At 40.9% G+C, this 20,445-nt stretch overlaps 1 protein-coding gene across 1 annotated transcript in view; it reads left to right on the top strand.

Moving 5' to 3' along the window:
- ALLC (allantoicase) overlaps positions 1-20,445 on the top strand; it is a 798,769-nt gene that overhangs the window by 114,262 nt on the left and 664,062 nt on the right. Inside the window, exon 2 of the mRNA XM_086926374.1 lies at positions 601-693. The gene's annotated coding sequence lies outside the window, so the exon portion shown is untranslated. The remainder of the gene's footprint in view (positions 1-600; positions 694-20,445) is intronic.

The raw sequence follows: 20,445 nt of genomic DNA, 5'->3' as shown, positions 1-20,445 counted from the left end.
TAAATATCTGTAAAAGATTTATTTTTAATTCATTTTTCTTGCTTACGTACACTTATGGAACAACTTTCAAAATTCGCTCTGTACTCGCACAATAAATATACCGTAAAAAAAAAATAGCATATATCACTCATTTTTTACAATTACCGGACACCCCATCCACCAAGTCTCAAATATAACGTGTGAAAGACATCTAACATGAGCTTCGATTGGAATTCCATACAGAATATTATCAAACCCATCATCGCCATTCTAGCGGCACTTTCCTGCCGATAAAGTGGCGATAATTTTGTCGCCCAGGCTTGATATTATGGCCCAGAGTGCGTAGTGTATATCATCTTCTCTGTAAAATCTATAATTACCTCCGAGCAGTGACAACAGAAAGGTTACAACAGTCTGACAAACAGATCCACAACTTTATTACGCCACTTTTGAGTCACTTTTAACATGGGTAAAGTGATGCAAGGAGCGTGTAAATCTACGTCTGACTTTTCAAGAAAAAATCTCAACTTCAGACTCTGCAACACAGTTTTAATGTTGTTTTCTCTCTCTTTCTCTCTCTCACTTTGTGACATCATTTCTCTTTCTTTCTTAAACCTATAGACACTACTGTCTGCTTGGACGTGTAGAAGAATTGTTCAAAAGAAGTTTTGAATTCAACTGGCCGAAGAGTTTGGCCGCAGTGTTTATACAACGGTAAGCACAGAGGCCTAGATCTACAAAGCCTTCATACCAATGCATTAGAAATAAGTTGGCATAACGGGCGTCAGTAACGCAGTAGGCACTTTCATATAGACACCACTTGAACGTGGCAGTATAACAGAACTGAAATGTACGAGGCACACTGCACACATGAAACCGTAGAGTTACCAAAGCTTGTAATGCTTCAGCTTATTTACTCACATCTTCATAATTCTAAACTCTAATTTTCTTTTTAGTTTTGCAGATTACCAATCGGACATCTTTTGGAGTCCATTTAACAATTTGTTTATAATATTGTTTGTTGTTAAAGTTATTTTTCTAGTTGCTTCTAATATAGTTATAATTCAGTTTTGTTTACATTTATTGATTTAATAAAAGTTAATTAAAAAAACTACATACTTCTTTTATTTTGTGAGGGAGGGGTATGACGGTTCGCAATAAAAACTAATGTTGAAATACAATAGTAAGATATTCAAGACTAGGATTGAAAACTACTGAGTTCTAAGTAACAGATATAATAAAAAATAACAGTGAAAAAATACTAAAATGGCGGTGAACGGAGTACGTAATCAAGGTTTGGCGCCTCAGCACTACCTTTCAAATAAATATAGAAAAAATATGATTATTAATATATTACAAAGGTACAGCAGCGGATGACACACACGACCCGGATAAAGAAAGCGACTAATTTACTACCTGAAATAAAGAAATGTGTGCTTGTTGAACTTAAAGAAAAAGAAAAAACGTGGGCTTCGAAACGAGGCTGCGCATGCGTAGAGTACAAGTGCTACACAAAAAAAAGGGAAAGTTTTACATACTATCATAGAAATGAAGGGGAATATTATCAACAAAAGGCGATACATTATCGCCGTTTTATCGGCAGGAACCAGCCGATAAAGCGGCGATAATGGGCTTGATAATAGGCCCTTGTAAATTCCCATACAAGCCTATGTTCTGGTGTTAACATGGGCTTCACTGGGAAATAACAAGGCCGTATTATCAAGCTCATTATCGCCACTTGATCGGCAGTTTCCTGCCGATTAAAGCGGCGATAATGTATCCCCTTTTGTTTATAATATGGCCCATTGCTCTTTTTTTTACCCGTAAACTTAGGTGCATGTTATCAAGGACTGATGTTAAAATTATCGCCGTTTTATTGGGAGGAAACTGCCGATAAAACGGCGATAATGAGCTTGATAATACGGCCTTGTTATTTCCCATAGAAGCCCATGTTAACACCAGAACATAGGCTTCTATGGGAATTAACAAGGACGTATTATCAAGCCCACCCTCCCAACATTAATAAAAAACCCCAGACACTGCAGGTACCCGGAGCTGGAAGGTCATTTTACATATTACTGCCCTAGAAAGGTGGCGTTCCCCGCGACCTGTACGGGGAGAGAGAGAGAGAGAGAGCTCAAAACAATTTTGTTTTTAAAACACCCGGGGGGTGCTGCTCCCTGAGACTGCGGGGAGTAGGACTGACACCCCCCCCCCGCATACTTCAAAATAAAACCAGAGGAGTGCCATTCCCCAGTGCTCGGGGTACCTTACAAGCCCCCATAATGCAAAAAAGTTGCCCCCGTAATTTGCCCCCGAGACTGAATGAATAAAACGGACCTCTAGTTTTTTTTCACCTTTTCCACCGCGTACAAGTACTGCACGAGTACCCCGCCATTTTTTATTTAAAAAAAATAAAAACTTGAGCCTAAAGATATACCATCCCCTGACTAAGACTATAGGTTCAGAATGTTTTTAGCCTTTCCCCTTCCCTTATTTCTCAACTTTGATTTACTGTTTTCTTGTGACTCGGTGCTACAGAGGCACAAGATGGCTGCCAACACTTCCTGGTTTCGAGTGTTGACAGACAGTTCACAGCCAATCAGCATGCAGCTCGCGCTCGTGATTGAACGGATTTCCGTACGCGTTCTGAACTCTGTCTCTAGATATCGCTATTATTTTACTTGTAATTTTCTCAGAAACTACTGAACGGATTTACACCATTTAACAAAAAGCACAATCTGCGAGCCGAACTCTACCTCTCTGCCAAATTTGGAGTAATTCAGTTCAGCCGTGCGGGCTGTAGCCCTGGCTAAAGGTCCCGATGGAAAATTGCATGGGGAAAACACGTTTTGGGACCCACCTTTTTTCTCGGCCCCCACTTGACGAATCACCCCCCGAACTTTCAGGGAAGGAGCGGAACCGAGCAGCCCATTTTCTTGGAAAAATTCGCGAAGATTCGCCACAGGCGCCAAAGTTATCCCAAATAGAATGTTGTGGATTTCCTATGATAACTAGGTCCTAACTATAACTACCTGCTGGCGACCGCCAGTAGGATATATATATGTATATATATATATATATATATATATATATATATATATATATATATATATATATATATATATATATATATATATATATATATATATATATATATATATATATATATATACTCCTCCAATCCTGCTTGTTAAGACAGGTCTGACACATGCTCAGGCTTCCCAAAGTAATTTATTCCAACCGGTGCACAAATACAAGCTTTGCGATGTCCACAATATCAGCGTCCGGCAGACGCGTTTCGGCCTGTGCCTCATCAGTGCCGGTTAGGTAGCTGTTTGTGCCAAGGTGAGTTTGTCACGCAGCTGCAGTTTAAATTACTGTCAAAGTGATTTCATTGGCTGGGATTTGTTCTCTCAAACAGCGGACTGGGAAAGTTCCTTTGCTGGTAAACACCGCTGTTCCTCCTGCCGAGAGACCACGGACATGGTGCACCACTCCTGCAGTAAAGAACAAATGTACAAACAAACAGTCGGATTTAAGGTACAGTGACCCAATCTTGCACGCGATAATGCCCCTGCTGCTTTTTCTCGGTTCTTACTTGCGGGAAACACAGGTCGGCTTCCATCACTTTCGGGAACACCTTTAAGCAAACTCTATGTTCGCTCCCTCTCCCCAATGCCTACGAGACACTCCAGGTTGGGGGGGCGCCGCATTGTGCCTTCCAAGCACTTGTAGCCAGAAAAGTTTGTCGGTTGTTATGCGGAGCTCCAAACCGAGGGGCGTGTCAGATGCGATAGAGCCGACCTCCACCGTAACATACTCCTCCAATCCTGCTTGTTTCAAAGACAGGTCTGACACATGCTCAGGCTTCCCAAAGTAATTTATTCCAACCGGTGCACAATTACAAGCTTTGCGATGTCCACAATATCAGCGTCCGGCAGACGCGTTTCGGCGTGTGCCTCATCAGTGCCGGTTAGGTAGCTGTTTGTGCCAAGGTGAGTTTGTCACGCAGCTGCAGTTTAAATTACTGTCCAAGTGATTTCATTGGCTGGGATTTGTTCTCTCAAACAGCGGATATATTCTCCTCCGTTCCTGCTCACAGCCGTGAGAGGTATCGCCAGGAAATCACACGGCACACCAGGTAAGTCCAGCACAAAAACTTTATTGTGCACAAACTAAAGACGACGCGTTTCGGCGTTAAGCCTTTCTCAAGTAGCCCCCATTTTGTTTTTGCACATATTTAAGTCCCCTTTACCATGTCAATAACAAAAATAGAAAAAACACACAATGTCTCGTATTTTTTCAGAAATCAATACATAAATAGTGACACGTCATACAATTAATTGCATTGCATAGTGTATCAGGGACATACATTTACGGCAATTTAGGATGCTGCACAACATTAAGATTTGGATTTGGTCTCCCCGCACTCAGCCGCGCATTGCACAACATGTGGGCGCATTGCATTCTGGTTACAGTACTTTGCGCTATTGCGGGTGTGTATATAGATATATATAGATATACATATATATATATATATCCACAAGAGTTGCCTGCATTGACAGATGGAAGCCGCACGAGAAGATTGAAAATCTGCCACGTTTATTCAGGGAGCGACGGGCGCGCCACGCGACTTGCGCGCAGAAAGCTGATTAGTTCTTGGGTGTCTGTAAACATTCTAAACAGTCCGGAGCGGCCGCCATCTTGTGTCTCGGTAGGATGGAGACACAAGAGGTGGCCAAAACAAAGGGGGAAATGACCATAAGGGGGCAGGGTAGACCCCCCTGATCCCCTAGGTTTGATGTGGGGGCTATAAAAAGGCCTCGCGGGGCAAAAAAAAATATATATATTTTTTTTTTATCATTATCGCGGAGGGAGCGCCCGGTACAAGCACCGGGGAGCGCACCGGGAAGCGCACAACAGAGAAAAAAGAAGTTTAAAATTTTTGCCAATATTTTATAAATGGGAGGTAGGTCTGAAAAGAACTTTTTTTTATTCTTTTTGTTGTTTTATATTTTTTTTACTATTTTTCTGAACATTTTTTTATTTTTTTGTGTTTTTGAACAATTTTATATATATATTTTTTTTTAAGGGAACAAACAAAAAACAGGGAATTGGAAATGGCTCAACAGGAGCAAAAAAAAAAGAAAAGAATTACTGTTTTCTTTCCTTGCTGCATTGGTGGTTGTCTACAGCATTATTTATTAAGGTGACGCTAAGTTCACCATAGCATAATCATTTGCCACAGAAAATGCAAAGAAATTTGAGCTTGCCAAATTTTGGCTGAATATTTGGCACCATTTGGCGTTCTACAGGACCAGAAAGTGAGGGTACAGAAGAGGAAGTGCTGGCCACAGGGGGTGGGTTGTTCCGAAGTTCCTGGACTTCAGCCTTCACCTCTCCATGTGGCGGATCATGGTAAAGTTACCAAAAGAATATTTCTTTGAGGGATTGCCCCTGGAGAGAACTTTGTCACAAATAAGACAGGTGACTTTGGGGGCGTTCACCTTTTTTTGGTCATCTGGAAAAGAAAAAAATTGCCAAATGAAGTGCACTTTGACGTGCCTTTGTCTTGGTTCTTCTGGGAGGAAGCGCCTTCGTTGTTGATCCTCCTCCTCTTCTTCCTCCTCTTCTTCCTGTCCTCCAAGAAACTGTGGTGGTGGATCTTCTTTTCTTGGTGGTGGGGGTGCACCAGCTGCAGCAACAAGTGATGACATCGTTTCCTCCAAAATAGCTCTTGCTCTCTCAATGAAGAAAGTAAGAATGAGGAAAAAAGGAGGGGGGCTTTCATTATTTGGAGAAACAAAATGATGAGAACCAATGAAAAGTGTTATTTTCAAGTCACATGGCCCGATGCACTTACGTTACGCGCTCCGGCGCGCTTACGTTACGCGCTCCGGGCCGCGCTGCGGAGAGCTTCCGGGTGCATTTACGCAGCGCCTCAAAAGACACATCGTGCAGCTACGCGATACGTCACGCTTACGCGACGCGCCATAAGACGCATCACGCAGCTACGCAATACGTCACGCTTACGCGACGCGTCACGATGTTGTTTTCGATCGCGCCATTGGCGCTAACGGGACGCTTCACGGTTTGCGCACCGGGGCGCTTCAAAATACTACGCTTTCCGGGGCGCTCACCAGGGCGCGCACCGGGAGCGCTCCAAGACAAATTTTTTTTTTTAAATATAAAAAAAAATTGGAAAATTGAAAGGACTGGTAGCCCGATGTGCGTTTGCTATGTCTCAAGATATATGCTCCAGTTGTTTTTAAGAAAATTAACTTTAAAAAAATATATATTGGGCTACTTTGGGCTTTATATATGTTAGAGCCCAAATGTAGCCCAAATGTAGCCCAATGTAGCCCAATGTAGCCCAAAGATGGCCACCAGAGACAAAAAAATACAAATGTAGCCTAAATACCAGCCAGATGTAGCGCAACTATAGCCCAATGATAGTATGTACCAGAGTGTTCTAAAGAACAACTAGAGCGGTAACAGTCTTACTTATAAAGTGAGACTTTTAGTTAGGAATTAGCATTAAAAAAACCTTTGAAATTCACTGAAAAAACCATAGGTTTCACACCAGTTATAGTTAGGAATTAGCATTTAAAAAACCTAAGTGATGTAATATGTGATGTCATCAGCAGTGCATTACACGCACAAGTTATAGTGAGTCCAACTAACTATAACGTGGGAATTTTAATGGTTTTATGCCAGTAAAATTTCCAGGTAACTATAACTGGTGTGAAACCTATGGTTTTTTCAGTGAATATATATATATATATTCACTGAAAAAACCATAGGTTATAGACCATATATAGTTAGGGATTAGCATTTACAAAACCTTATTTTACTCGCATAAAACCATTGAAATTCGCATATATAGTTAGTTGCGCTAACTATATATCGCGCACCCGCAAATCACTGCTGATGATGTCACATATTACATCATTCATGACATGGTCAGTGACATCACTGATGACATCACTGATGACATCTCAAATGACATCACTGACAACATCACTGATGACATCAATCATGTGATAATACGATTAACCTCTTCAGACTCTAATATAACCTTAGATACACTCAGAGTAAACAGACACTCACAGACTGTCACTCATCCATGGAGTTACTCACACACCTAGTCAGTCATGCAAAGAATCAATCACACCTCCATTTCCTCAACTATACAGTTATACACACCTTACTTATTCGAACATATACTAACACATATTTACTCTTTTATACAATCCCTGATACAAGTTCACAATGATCCATACAGCCACTCACACATTCACTGGCTCTTATGCACAGTAATTTATATATGTCAACTCTCACATGTACTGTGTTTTACATATGTACTTACTTTGACATTTAGCACTGAGATATCCATTCACTCACCAATACACTCATGCACACAGTCACCCGCCCATACAGCTGTTTCCACATGCACTTTTGAACCCATACATCTAGTGAATCAACTGCTCACACATCTATGTACAGAGTCATACACCTCCCAGCCACCCACACATATACTCAGTCTCCCATACAAATACTTGGGCAACCAATCAATAACCCATATAGTTACTCATATAGCTACTGATTAACACATGCAGCAGTTTACAGAACAACAGACATAATGATGCACAAATTAAGACAGTTTAGTCACTAACCCATGCACTCAGTGAGACACATTTAATCACTCTCACATACAGTCAGTCATGCACCTACTAAATCCTTCATCCAGACACTTATACATCCACTCGTTCTTCAATATGTAAGACATATTTTAACTTTACAGAAACATACAATCACTGGATGATGTCATCAGTGATGTCACTGTCCATGTCATGAATGATGTAATATGTGACATCATCAGCAGTGGATTGCGGGTGCGCGATATATAGTTAGCGCAACTAACTATATATGCGAATTTCAATGGTTTTATGCGAGTAAAATAAGGTTTTGTAAATGCTAATCCCTAACTATATATGGTCTATAACCTATGTTTTTTTCAGTGAATTTTCAAGGTTTTGTAAATGCTAATTCCTAACTATATATGGTCTATAACCTCTGGTTTTTTTCAGTGAATTTCAATGGTTTTTTAATAGCAAATATCTATAGCTGTAACATATGTTCTTATTCTAATTCACAAATATATTTTATATATATTTGTATTATATTTTTTAAATTCAATTTATATTATAGTTTAAATTATTTTTTCTTGTTTCGCTGCCGATCCGCGAAACGGTAAACGTTCCGTTAGTGCAAATACCACGTTAGAAAGGCACATCGCGATGCGTCCCGTAAACGCAACATATCGCGTTACTACGTAATGTCCCTTAAGACGTTCTGCATTAGCGCACCCGGAAGCGTTCTGGAACGCGAACCAAGGCGCGAAACGTAAAGGCTCGGAATCGATCCGAGGCGCAGCGCGGAACGCAGAACGTAGGCATAACAGGTCATGTGACTTGTTTATAAAACTTTTCATTGGTTCATTTTACTTTTAGTTTCCTAATGATGGAACGCTTGATCATATGACGTAAAATAAACACTTTTCATTGGTTTAGAACATTTTCTTTTAGCTGCAGCTGGTGGATCTCCACCACCCCCACCACCACCAAAGAAGAGAGGATCGACTAGCCAGGTCATCTTCAACCAGGAAGAAGAAGAAGAGGAAGACGAGGAACAGGAGCAAGGGACAAGTGGCTTTCTGAAAGAAATGCCAAGAACGTCCCATATCAAAGTGAATTTTATCTGGCAATTTTTTTCTCATCCTTCTCATGAAAAGAAAGTTAATGCCAGATACGTTACCTGCCTCATCTGCAAAAAAGAACTCTCGAGAGGGACCGAAAAAAAATATAGCTATGGTAATCATACCATGCATCGGCACATGGAGAGTTGGCACCCTCTTAATTATTCTAAAGCACAACTTCGAGATCTGATGGATAACCCCCGACCGGCTAAAATATCCACCAATGACTTAGCAATAAGTGAGTCAGAGGCAAGAGAAACGGTCCCAAATCTCCAAAAGAACTTTGGGCAGATGAGATTTACATGTCTAGCATGTGGAAAATTAATTTCATGCGGAGAGATGAGTATTACTTTAATAAATACATCATTTGAATATCATCAATGTCCAAAATGTCCAAGAAAGTAATTTTTTTTTTGTTGCTCCTGTTGAGCCCTTTGAAGTGAATCATTTTTGTTTCCCCTTCCTCAAAAAAAACACAAAAAAAATATAAAACATCAAAAAGAATAAAAAAAAGTTCTTTTCAGAACTACCTTCCCTTTTTAAAAAAATTGCTAGAATGTTTGGCACTCTAGCATCCTCTATTTCTTTTGATTTGCTTCCCGGTTAGCGTTCGGGTACGCGAACCGGGAGCGAACTAAAAAAAATATTTTTTTTAAAAAGACGAATAAATAAATAGAAAGTAATGTGAAAAGAAAGACAAATAGAGGGAGTAACACACAGTTACTGTTGAAAGAGGGACTGATAGAAGAAGTGAAAAGAGTAGTATAAGTAAGTAAAAGAAAAAGAAATGAAGGAAGTAGCAAAGACAGGAAACTAAGGGTTAAAGAAAAGAAGCAGTGGAACTAATAAAAGTTAAATCTGATAGACATGTAACGTAAAGAGTACTAAACACTTACCTTTTAATTTTCATTACCGTACTAAATTATCTTTTTTATACTTTTAATCTGTGTAAGAAAGAACAAAAAAATTTAAATTAATAGAAGGTGGTAAAAAAAGTGTGAGCATGAGACAAAATGAATGTTAAATGTTAAATGTGGTATACTTGTAAAGCGCACAGCTGCCCCAGCCAAGAGGCGTCCCAGCACTGTATACCGCTGGGGAACCCATCCTGGCTTTCCCTGTGAGATGATCCCTCCTGGGCATCCCCAAGGTGAAGCCAGGCATACCCGGCGCTGATGGGCCCGTTAATAGAGATTAAGCAAGCTATTGCCCAGAGTTGCTGAGTGGGACCCATGGTTGGAGTAGGCACCGAGGCGAGAATTATCGAGACCGCTGACCATGGCCCAAGACCCTGCCACGTCAGGAATCGAACCCTGGTCCCGGGCTGACCTCTGCTTCCGGGTCTGCCACCTCTAACCAGTGAGCCACACCAATCCATATACATATTATAAATCACAATTCAAAGTACAAAATTAATTCAACATATTTAATGGTTTATTTTTGCTGTTATCAGAAAATATCAAATCTCACTGAAAACAGTGAGTTGAAGGTATTCATCATATAACAGCCGGGAAAAAAACACAATCAAAATGATTGTGTTTAAAAAAAACAAATAAAATAAATAAGCAGAAATAGGAACTTCTCCAAAGTAACTTACTTTCTATGACGTCAAAGGATATCCTATGAACGGCTTATACTCTGTTGTGCTGTTACTATTTTCTGCCTGCCACTTTCTGAAAGATAAACTCAATTGTTTTAAGAAAACTGAGACATACAAAGCAATTTGAAACAGCACACTAAATTACAGCAACACCTAGAATCATTATAGTCCAATTACCTACCCTAAATTCTGACTTCAAAAAACAAGTCAAAAGGCAACATTGCTTCATAGTCAATTAGTAATGTTTGCTGAAAGACTAGCCATTTTATAAATTTTAAATAAGCTGTGTAATATCCAGATGTTGTCAAAGGACCAGTATATTATATAATAGCTGCAGTTGCAAATGTTCTTCCTGAAATCGATGACTATGTAGCCAAAACATTTTTAATTAGACTGGACAACTTATTTTCTTCCAGTTTATGTAGTTGAAATTGTAAAATGACATTTCATCCATAAGTTTCCATAAATAATGTGGAAAGCATTGCAGACTTACATTTCCTCTACTCCTTATTTTGATCTGCTACTTGACTTTGCTTATAAAAACAAACAGTTTTCGCTCTGTACTACAATTATCCACAAGGCCATATAGAGTAGGAGCCATTAGAACATCTTGAAATTCCTCTGAACAAATCCCAAGCTTTTTTTCCTAAAATTTTGGGTGTAAGAACACCAGGTAAGAATTTTGAAGGTGGAAAGGCAATCTTTTTTGGAAAGTTAAAACAGAATCATTGCAGAATGACCAACCGTTTCCAGATTTCAAATAAGCTGTATAATGTCCTGAATTAGTTGAAGGACCATTATGATATATAATTGCAGTAGTTTTAAAAGTCCTTCCTGATATTGACAACTGCGAACTTATCAGTTAATTTTTTGTTGTTATGCACTTCACGAAGTAGTAGTCAAAATGGGTGTGTTTCTCTCTCTTTGTATATATATATTCAGGTACATAACCAATGAAATGTCATGATATAATAGTAGAAATTGAAAGTAATCTTTTAATTGGTTGTCATTTCCAACACTTCCGATATGTTTTGTGAAGTAATTTACCTCAGGGATTTTAGAGAGTTCTACATGCTAAATGGCTAAATGGTATTCCAACAATATTTGTGAAAATGGTAGGGATTGGTATGTAGTATGAGCTATTGTTTAATTGGTGAAATGAACTTGTGCAATGTGTAGATGCAGTAGATTTTCTACTGAAAAATGAAGAAAAAAATGATCACGATTTTTTAGATTTTCTTTTAAATTTTGAAAAACAATCTGAAAAATAAATTTTTATTTCTTAATTCAAAAATTGTTTGACACATTATTTATTTTTATATGTATATTGAAAACTAGTAGCAAATGTATTATAACGTGAAGTCAGACTTAAAATATACTGTGCAACTTTTTGGTGTTACATACTAGCTTTGTTCATAGTTACTTCCTTTCTCCCACTATATAATCCCCAATGTGTATTTAACATCTCTTTATCATCTCCTGCCACCATGATTTTTCGGCTTTCCAGACAGACTATGGTATGAATTCCATATACCACAATAACTTCTATAACAACAGGCAAGATATTTACAAAGGAGACGGCGTTTATTAAATTATAGACTCTGCATTGGTACCTACATGTAGCTACGTAAATAAAAAAAACAAAAGAAAAACAAAACGAACAATCAATAAACATACAATAAGTTAAAAGTCAATCATTCTTGTTTCCTTATAGTACGCTCCCCAGACGGCTTTCCGGTACGCGAACCGGGCGCACCCCACGAAAAAAACAATTCTTTTTTTTTTTTTTGGGACCCGCGGGGCACTTTAATATCCCCCTCATCAATCCTAGGGGGTCAGAAGGGGTCTACCTTTCCCCCTTTCCTTCATTTCCCCCTTCGTTTTGGCCTCCTCTTGTCTCTCGATCCTACCGAGAGACAAAATGGCGGCCGCTACGGACTGTTTAGAATGTTGACAGACACCGGAGAGCCAATCAGCTTCGCTTCGCAAAGCTCCGTTACGCGAAAAGTACGCGAAGTGGTGCGCTATCCAGGACGCTGTCACAGATATATAAATTTTTTAAAATGTTAATTTCTCAAAATCCACTGGAGCATATATATTGAGACCCAGCAAAGGCACATCGGGCTAACAGTCCCTACAATTTTGCCAAGTTTCGTGCAAAACCATTCAGCCGTTCGAGCTAAAAGTGAGGCCAAACGCCCGATGGAAATTAACATGAGAAAAACGCGTTTTGGGACCCCCCTTTTTTCTCGGCCCCTCTTGACAAACCCCCCCAAATTTTCAGGGGCTGCTCAGAAACAAAATGTGCCACTTTCCTGAAAATTTCAGCCGATTCCGTCCACAAACGCCAAAGTTATTAGACATAGAATTTTCAAAAGTCCCATAGGAAAAAAATCCTAACTATATATACCTACTGGCGACCGCCAGTAGGTTATATATATATATATATATATATATATATATATATATATATATATATATATATATATATATATATATATATATATATATATAACCTACTGGCGGTCGCCAGTAGGTATATATAGTTACTAACTAACTACAACTATACTACCTATATACTATAACTACCTATATATATATATATATAGGTAGTTATAGTTAGGATTGTTTTCCATAGGATATCCTCAACATTCTATTTGGATTAACTTTGGCTGTGGTGGAAGAATCTTAGCGAATTTCTCAAAGAAGATGGCTCGGTCTGCTGCGCTCCTTCCCTGAAAGATTGGGGGGGATTGGTCAAGTGGGGGCTGAGATATAAGGGGGGTCCCAAAAGGTGTTTTCTGCATGTTATTTTCCATAGGACCTTTAGACTCGGCTACAGGTCGAACGGCTGAATGGATTTATAAGAAATTTGGCAAAACTGTAGAGTCCGGTTCGCAGATTACGCTTTTTCTGGAATGGTGTAAATCTGTTCAGTAGTTCTTGAGAAAATTAAAGTTAAAGTCAATTATATATCTATAGGCGCGCACGAGTGCGCGCACTCAAGCGGCTGCGCGTGAGCGAAATTGTTTTTGCTGCGTGACGTCTGTTAATGTTCGATTCGAAGGAAATCAGGAAGTTTTGTCCGCCATTTTGTCACTGCGAGTAAATATATTGTTCATTTCAAAGCGTTGAAACATGGAAAGGGGAGAAGGTAGAGATTGTCTTGCTGCGTAGGTTTTATCGGGGTGTGCAATAAGGCCCTTAAACGCGAAAAGATATAATTTTTTCCTGAAAAAAAATACGGGGTGCGCCCACCCGGTCGCACACACCCATTTACAAGAGTGTGAAAATGGAGATAAATCAGAAGTTTGAGTGCTTAGATATAAGGTGGCTCTGAAAAGAGCCATTGTGTTAATTGAGTGTTTTTTGCATTTATAAGTAAGTACCGATGCAGAGCCTGATGTTGCAGAGGAAGATTCTGTTTCCCTCATTCGTGAAATGAACACCGTCTCTCCTATAGACGTCTTGCATGTGGTATCGCAAGTTGTTGTGGTAAATAGAACCCATGCTATAATCTCTGAGGAACGCAGAAACAGATTTATTTACATGTCTCCTTGCTTTCTCAAATTGTGCACAATGTTGATTGGACCAATTCCATTTCTGTCTTTGGCATATATTGGAATATACCAAGGCAGATCGAGGAAAAAGTGTCATCAATTGTCGAAAGGTGTCTTTTAGAAGCATTTCCAGACCTACCCCAGTGATTGTGCCTAGATCGTTCCCACCACAGTGCACAATTATAAGGTCTGGTTCTGGGAGATGCATAAAAGTTTTCACCAATGGAATCAATTGGTGACATTTCAATCCTCTTTTGGCAATCCATGTTATGTGTACATTTGGTAAGCCGAGGTTGCAAATTCGTCTGCTTACTGCATATTTTTCACTCCAGTGAATATAACTGTGTCCTATTAGCCAGACCTTCATTTTCAAGGGATTTGTAGTCGTCCTCCGATCGGTTCTGGAAGTGGAATGGTAGTTAGAAGTTGAAATTCTAAGTAAAGAAAAAGGAAGAGCTGGGTGTGGTTAAAAAAATAAAAATGATTGGTTGATTGTAATAAGTGGAGATTGAAGAGTACGTTGCATGTTAATGTTTATGTTAAACGAAAAGTACTATTGGGTGTGAAAAAAAAAGACATGTAAGAGAGCTGTGGATTGGCAGGTATTTCTGGAGGGAAAACAGTCTTCTTAGTTTGCTGTAGAACGTTGAGACATGAACTTTTGACCTGTGCCTTCAGCAAGGTGTAGAATGAGGTGTAACCATGGAAACAGCCGGAGATGGCAGTTGGTGATGGGTTCACTCTTTGGTGCCTCTGCATCTGACTCTGTTCTGTGGTGGCAGGCGGAGAACTGTTTGTTATTGTGGAGATGAAAGGGTGATAAGGAGAGAAATACGACATAGCGTCTGGCCTGTAGAAGCGTGGGAGCAGTGATTAACTCTGAGTGAAGCGGAACTGTGGCGGTGCTTGGTAACAGTAAAAAAATTTTTTTAACAGTGGTATAACTGTCTGTACGGTGCGCGACCTACTAAGAAAGAGTTCACGGGCCGTAATTGGCTTGCAGGTTCTAGTATCAGTAAGTGAGGTCGATAAAAGAAAACATTCAGGACTTTATTTATGAAGGCCTTGCGCCACCGGTGCGTCACTTTTTCTCATTTTAAAAAATGAGGCACCGGCGGCGGAAGGTCTTCATAAATAAGGTCCTCAGTGACTACAGTTAAGGTTATGTGGAACCCATGAATAGTTTTTCAATATGAAATCATTTCAGTTGAGATTATGGATTAAAAGAGAAACCGTGAATATTTGAAATGTTTATTTAGAAATGTACTGTTTTAAAGGCAAATCATTATGTAATATGAGTACAGAAATTGCAAAAAACCCAGTAATTGGTATTGTCAGTAGTACATGGAATACAAACGCTATAGTTGAAGAAAAAATGAATATATTTGGAAAAAAACATTGCACACTCTTATAAGGAAGTATATCATATTTTAATAAATGGAAGAAGGTCTCTGGCCTTTCAGTTAGGGAACGATATATGAAAATGCAAGTGGTTATACATCATTACTTTATCAATCAGCTGTCTACATGCGAAGCACTATCAAGTTTGTGTTATGTCAGTGTGTGAGGGGAAAAAAAAGGCGCCACAAGCGATAAAATGGTGAGAGGTGCATGTAGGAGAAGCGTGGCTCAGTGGTTAGAGGCGGCAGACCGGGAAGCTGAGATCGACCGTGGACCAGGGTTCGATTCCCTGCCTCGGCGGGTCTCGGGCTCAAAATTCCACGGACTCGACAATTCTCGCCCTGGTGCCTACTCAACTCACGGGGTCATACTCTGCGACTCTGGGCAATAGCTTGCTTAATCTCCACTACGGCCCCTCGCGGCGGGATGCCTGGCTTTCACCTTGTGGACACCCTGCCGTGGTTTCTCACAGGGGAATACCAGGACGGGTTCCCTAAGCAAGCGCCGGGACGCTTACGGGCAGCTGTGCGCTTTACAAGTCCAGCACATTTACATTTACATGTATGTAATCTGTTGGATGCTGCACAAATCACTATTGAGGAGAACTCTGTATTGAGATATCTTTTGAAGGTTGCAGTATTGCATTTGAAATACAGCACAAGTAATAATGGAAATATTGTTGAAAGAACATATTTTTCTGCAAAGTATTTTAGAAACATAATTTTATAGGAAATTAAAGGAGTAGAGGCGTGTGAGGCGGAAATAAGCAGTTGAGATGCGAAATGGCGTTTACAGTTATAAAAAACTTGTTAAAAAATTACACATTAATTAGGGCACATGTAGCATATATTAGCGAGTTTTGTATCGAGTACGTTTGAAATAACCTTAGATAAGATATGCAATAGAATTGTTGAGATTAGACTGTAAAAAAATTAAGTTGAAAATCGAGTAGCTGAAGAAACAAATGTAGTCCACATAAAAGACCAAAATTTAACCAGCACGAAATCATAATGTCCACTGTTAGTAAAGCCAATAAGTTTGTTCTTCAAAAGAAAATATGGAAAAGAAAGTGAAGAATATAGGGAAGCAAAAGGAAATGAGGACGTCAATGGCTTGTATAAGAGTTATTGAAGCATTGTTTAGGCAAAATAGGTAGCTTCTGCTTCTAACAGGAAACCACTTTTATCATTTGAAAGTATGTCAGCTATCCAATGGAAAAGAGTAAAGCAGTACTCATGATCTGTTAAAATCGGAGCTTCTTTTATTATCAGAGGGCAGCTCGGTGGGTTTTCGATGTAGTTCTCTGTTAGGAAAGAGTTAACCGTCCATTGTGTAGGCAAAGTAGGCAGCAAGTGCTTCTAACAGGAAATCACTGTTATCATCTGAAAACATGTCAGCCATCCAATTGAGAAGATGAAAGGAGCATTCATGATCTGTCATTATTGGAGCGTCTTTTACCATCATAGGGCAGCTCGGTGGGTTTTTGATGTAGCTCTCTGTTAGGAAATCTTGCGCCGCTGCGAATATATTCCAATGACCCAGAACTCCTTGTATCGCTGCAAAGGCCATAAACCCTCCGTTGTAACAAAGCTGTTCATGATCAAGTAACGGATTCATGAGGTGATTGTAATTCGCTTCAGGAGGTACCAAATTGCAGAGACATAAATCCAGGGCCCACGTGAAATCACAGCTCAGGCAATGAAATACAGGCTGCACACAGGTGAAATAGGAATATCGAAATGATAATCGATACGATGTATTCAAAGTCGAGAGTGGTAAGATGCTGTAGTAGTCAAGCATCCTCTGTCGAAATAGTTCTAAGTGGTCCGGCTCGTTTGCGAAGGCAGGAGGGACATCCATTTTGAATTTCCCAAGATGGTAAAGGAAACGGCGCAGCACTGCCGGTTGTATAGCAACTCCACAGAATTAGGTCGCCGGCTATGCAGTGGAGAGGAGCAGAATGACTTGATAAATTTTCTAGGAGTCTAGTCACTTAAATATTGCTTAGTAGTTATCAAAAAAGTAGCTTTTCTTGAAGTGGAGGATGCGTTAAAAAATAAGGGAGTCATTTGAGCAAGTTGTAAAGCAAGGTCAATTTTTTTTACATCAATGCTGTTTTCTGTGAATGTTAGCTAAGTGAAAGATATGTGTGTGAGCAGATGCTACGTTCAGTTTTAAATGTGACAATGGAGCTCTTGTTCATGTCGTCCGATTCAAGGTCGGTATTCGCTGCCAAATGCAAATATCAAGAAACGCATGCGTGGGGTAGATAGTCTGCATTCTTAAAGGAAAGCAAATGGAGGGTTATTTTTACCGCGTTAGCATTGTCGTTTAAAAAGTTACAGTGATTTTCATTATATGTTAAGAAAGTGTCACTGATGAAGACTGAAAATAAATCCTTATAAATAACAGGGACCGGTGTATTTTAGAAAAGGTGTGCAACAATACATGAATTGTAAAAAAAAAAATAATGTAATTGAAAGTGTATGGTTTGAAAAGGAAATGTAGAGGTTTATAGTTCACGTTTTGAAAGCGGTTCTAGAGGGTCAGATGCATGATAGATTTATAAAATATAGAACATGTTTTTCAATAGTATTATGGAAAAAATATGTGCCTTTATGTACTATTTAGATTATCTGCCTGTTGCCTATTCTTTGAGTTTTAGTAATCCTGTGTCTTATAAGTTTTCCAGGGGCGGTTTGAGGTTCATGGTGGGCTTGGGCAGGGAGGGTAGGTTGGGGGTTTGTAATAGGGGGTCCGGGTGGGGTGGAGTGCGGAGTTTAGTGAAGAGTGAGGAGGGCGGGGGGGTTAGGGTGTTTGGTAATGGAGCAGAGTCAGAGGACGCCAAATTTCTGTTATGGGGTGCCACGGAAATATGTATCCATTCTCAGAGGTTTATTATATTAAGGATATATATTAACCTGGTGGCTCTTGTGGTTTTGTGGTTCTGTGCATGTGTATATGGCTGAGATACCCGCCACCCCCTCTCAACACAATCCCCAAAGGAGGGAAACCGGAAACAGTTCTTGAAGTTTTTGGAAGAGGGAGGGAGTGACCCTCCCGGCCGTATTTATTAAAACAAAATTAAAACATTAAATCAACAGTTTCATATTAATGTACAATTTCATTACCACATTGCGATGTTTGGCTAACCTTAACAGATTCTCTAATACAGAGGTTCTCCTAGCCGAACTAACATCCTACAAACATTTACTTGAAATTATGAAATTGTACATCCTAACGTTTAAGGGCCAACGGCAAGGTCGTAACCGGTGTCAAGATCCCTAACCAGAAATACCCCCCCCACTTGAGAGGGGCGACAGCACTGAGGCGTACCTCAAGTGCAACTACCAATTTCCCTTTGACTTGACGGGGGCACCAATAAAACTCGACGCCACTTAAAGGTCGTTCGAGGACTCGTGTGAGGTATCTAGAAGGTAGCGTAGACCCCCCCCAAACCCCGCACAACTTACCACATCTGCCGTCGCAGACGTCACTGGCCCCGGGAAATTCCCCAGGAGGGGGCTGTAACCCCTCCTACACAGGAAGGGGCCTTGACCGCCTTTCCTTATCTTTCGGCGACCCATCCTTAGAAGGGACCGCCTCCCCGTTGAGGGGCCAATGGCCACCTCTCCCGAGCGCTCCCATCCGTGTTGGGTGACGCCCACTCATAGGGATCTTCCAATTAGTGCTCACCGATCATGACCTTACCGCCACAGGCCGGATAGTTGACCGGCTATCCGGACCCCCCACAAAGCTCCTACCTAAAGGTCATGTTTTTAACGTTTTTAACCATGCTAAGAAGTCTCCTATGAGTAACTCATTCCCCACCCGAGACAAATGCACACCATCCCCCAAATACATACTGTCATCATTAATACAGCCATGCGAAATAGAATGCAATGTCCTGGAACGGAACAACCTACTCACTTTGTTATTAAGCTTTCTCACAGAGTGATTCAAAGCAGGAACAGAAATAGCCCCTCGCCACACCTTTCGTGGGATCATATGGGACCACGCAATTGTGCACCCCGGAACTCTCCTCGCCAACCAACTTACAGTGGAAAGCATAACCTCCAGGAGAAGTCGTCTACCGGTGGTGACCAAATCATTGCCCCCTAGATGTACTATGACTATAGACGGCGGTGACCTCGTCCGCCCTAACAAACCCTCGAAAAATGCTTGAAACTGGTCAATACAGAGACCGCCTCTTCCGTAGAAGGACACACTGTACCCGTATTCCCCAGCTACGTGAATCATGTCACCTGCTTTGAATACGTCCGCGGCACGCCTCACGTATGAGTGGCCCACGACCCACACCTCCTTTTTCACAGCCGGTGATGTCTGACCGCTGGCCCGGTGTTGGGTCGACTGCATAGTCCGCCCCGCCTCGTAGGCTTGCGCAACTGAAAACCAAACAAAAACAAGAAGCGTGAGTACATCATTACAGCTTCACAACATGTGCAACCGCACATACCTCTTATAACAATTGGAGGACCAACGCCCCACTCGTTTCACTTGTTCAACATTAAGACCCCTAGCTGTAGCTTCCGTAGCAGCCCCTATCCGAAAGGAATGGGTCCCAAACTCGCCCGGGTGACATCGCAAGCACCCGCTGAAACTGAAATTTCGTCAGTGGGGTGGCGTCCGCGTGTCTCAACAAGGTCCCCCCCCATGATGCCACCCTTCGTGCTAGGTAGTCTTCTAAACACTTTACCGGACACATGGAGGACCCGGGAATCCTGCGTATGATTATGCAGTCACCCATCCCATCTTGATCGGTCTTGGACCTGACAAAGGAGACAGTCATTGTCTCTCCTCTGATCTGAACGTGTTCCTGGCACAAACCCCCTGTCGCATCCTGTTTGCTCCTTGCCACCAGTTCGCTTACCCGCATCGCTCCATGAAATGCCAGCGTAAAAGCGGCTCGGAACAACACCGTCTCAACTGAGATGAACATGTGGCAGGGAGTGTGGCCAACAGCTGGGCCAACCTATCCAAACCTATCGGGCGCCTCTCATCTACTCTGCGACCCTCAAGGCGTTGCCACCCACGCAGCGCTTTCTGTACAACGAAAGACGCTGTCGGGTCCTGGATACCATGAGCCCTGGCAACAAAGGAAATGGCAGCACGATGCCTCTGGG

The sequence above is a fragment of the Lissotriton vulgaris genome, chromosome 6, assembly GCF_964263255.1.
Source record: "Lissotriton vulgaris chromosome 6, aLisVul1.2, whole genome shotgun sequence".
Lineage (NCBI taxonomy): Eukaryota > Metazoa > Chordata > Amphibia > Caudata > Salamandridae > Lissotriton > Lissotriton vulgaris.
Note: the sequence above shows the minus strand (reverse complement) of the source record. Positions and strands in the feature narration are given on the sequence as shown.